The sequence below is a fragment of the Schistocerca gregaria genome, unplaced genomic scaffold, assembly GCF_023897955.1.
Source record: "Schistocerca gregaria isolate iqSchGreg1 unplaced genomic scaffold, iqSchGreg1.2 ptg001039l, whole genome shotgun sequence".
Lineage (NCBI taxonomy): Eukaryota > Metazoa > Arthropoda > Insecta > Orthoptera > Acrididae > Schistocerca > Schistocerca gregaria.
In genome coordinates, this window is record NW_026062386.1 from 47,501 (window position 1) to 50,000 (window position 2,500).

The window sequence follows — 2,500 nt, forward strand, 5'->3', positions numbered from 1 at the left end:
GCCCTTAACCTAACCCACGTTGGCCCTTAACCTAACCCACGTTGGCCCCTAACCTAACCCACGTTGGCCCCTAACCTAACCCACGTTGGCCCCTAACCTAACCCACGTTGGCCCCTAACCTAACCCACGTTGGCCCCTAACCTAACCCACGTTGGCCCCTAACCTAACCCACGTTGGCCCCTAACCTAACCCACGTTGGCCCCTAACCTAACCCACGTTGGCCCCTAACCTAACCCACGCTGCACCTTAACCTAAGTTACGCTGCACCTTAACCTAAGTTACGCTGCACCTTAACCTAAGTTACGCTGCACCTTAACCTAAGTTACGCTGCACCTTAACCTAAGTTACGCTGCACCTTAACCTAAGTTACGCTGCACCTTAACCTAAGTTACGCTGCACCTTAACCTAAGTTACGCTGCACCTTAACCTAACTTACACTGCACCTTAACCTAACTTACACTGCACCTTAACCTAACTTACACTGCACCTTAACCTAACTTACACTGCACCTTAACCTAAGTTACACTGCACCTTAACCTAAGTTACACTGCACCTTAACCTAAGTTACACTGCACCTTAACCTAAGTTACACTGCACCTTAACCTAACTTACACTGCACCTTAACCTAAGTTACACTGCACCTTAACCTAAGTTACACTGCACCTTAACCTAACTTACACTGCACCTTAACCTAACTTACACTGCACCTTAACCTAAGTTACACTGCACCTTAACCTAAGTTACACTGCACCTTAACCTAAGTTACACTGCACCTTAACCTAAGTTACACTGCACCTTAACCTAAGTTACACTGCACCTTAACCTAAGTTACACTGCACCTTAACCTAAGTTACACTGCACCTTAACCTAACTTACACTGCACCTTAACCTAAGTTACACTGCACCTTAACCTAACTTACACTGCACCTTAACCTAACTTACACTGCACCTTAACCTAACTTACACTGCACCTTAACCTAACTTACACTGCACCTTAACCTAACTTACACTGCACCTTAACCTAACTTACACTGCACCTTAACTGTCACATGTAACGTCACAGGAATGTAGCTTTGCCTAACAGCAACCCTCTGAACATAGTTCACTGCTTGGATCCTCTGGTGTCATGTGTATTTCTTGATGCCATGGTGCGTACCCTCACATAAAGGTCTTTCGAGTGTTGCGTACTTTCTACACAGTCCCGCTAACCACTGGAAGGGTGTACCGCTACAGAACGAATATCGCCCTCCCCTCCTGCCCTTCCAAGCTGGTCGGTCAGGCGTTTGTTTGTGAAATGAGCCTTGCAGCTGTTCAGTTGCATTCGGTTGTCGATGCAGTCAGTGTATGTTGTGGTACGGCCTGTGTGGACTGTCCGCTGATGTACGCGTAACCCACACTGATCATCCGTCGTTACGTACTGAGTGACATAATGTGGCACATGCTTGACCGTACACCGGCTGCGCCCTACAATGGCGAATCATAAGGGCCATATGTTGTGCACGATGCTACTTGTCTCGTCTCCCCATTACAGCGAGATTGCACTGTTGTACGCCGTACAGACATGTGGTAAGTAGGTACGGACGAAAGTATTGCATGTTGGCCCCCCCCCCCCCCCCTCCTCCCTCTGCCGGGAATCAGCGTGAGCCGTCTGTTGATGTAGCGACGAGGGTTTTCCTATTTAATCGTATTGCCCCACACAACATGATAGCACGGTGGACCGCGTTCCACATCTGCGACATGCTACAGAGGCCGGTTGACAGTCGACCGCGCAAGGGACATTGCACACGTGCGCGGACCATCTTCCACGTGTTCTCTCGTGTACATGCCGCAGTGTGTATGTGGGCTGATGTAGCGTGTCGTGACACATAACATGCAGGCATGCCAGAATCGTAGATTTCGCAAATGTAGATTGACGTATACGTTTGCTGCCAAAGATCCGCAAATGAACTGGAAATCAGTTGTTGAGCGGTTGTTCGCGCTGCAGGTGCATCGGTGATAGCGACGATCGGTACATCTGTGAACCGGTTGTTTCGGCGGTACCCGCCATGCCCCCGAACCTGAGTTGGCCATGTGGGTATGAAGCGATACGAGGCTGTGGCTTGGCGGGACAGTCCCCGGCCGGTGAGGGGGGGCCGCCCGGCGTGCTGGCCGCGCGCTGCGTGAGCGCACGCACTACAGCCGGCTGGTGGGGGGCGCCCAGTGGCAGGAGCGCCGGCCGACGGGCCCGGCTGGCGTCCCAGCTATGCGCCGGCGCACCCTGCGCGCGGCGCCAGGCGGCCAAAGTGGGTTCTGCCGAGCCCGGTGCGAAGCGCGGTGGACATCTGCAGTGTGCTGGTCCGATTGCGGACTGTGTGCGTTGAGGATGCGCCGCCGCCCGGCACTCGGCGTCGCGACGCCGTCTGCTGCTCGGTCGCCCCCAGCGGTTCTCGCAGGTGGTTTGTATCGCAGCTCTGCGGACGTGTTGGCGCGTGCGCTGTGCTGGGAGAGTTCGCTTCTGCAC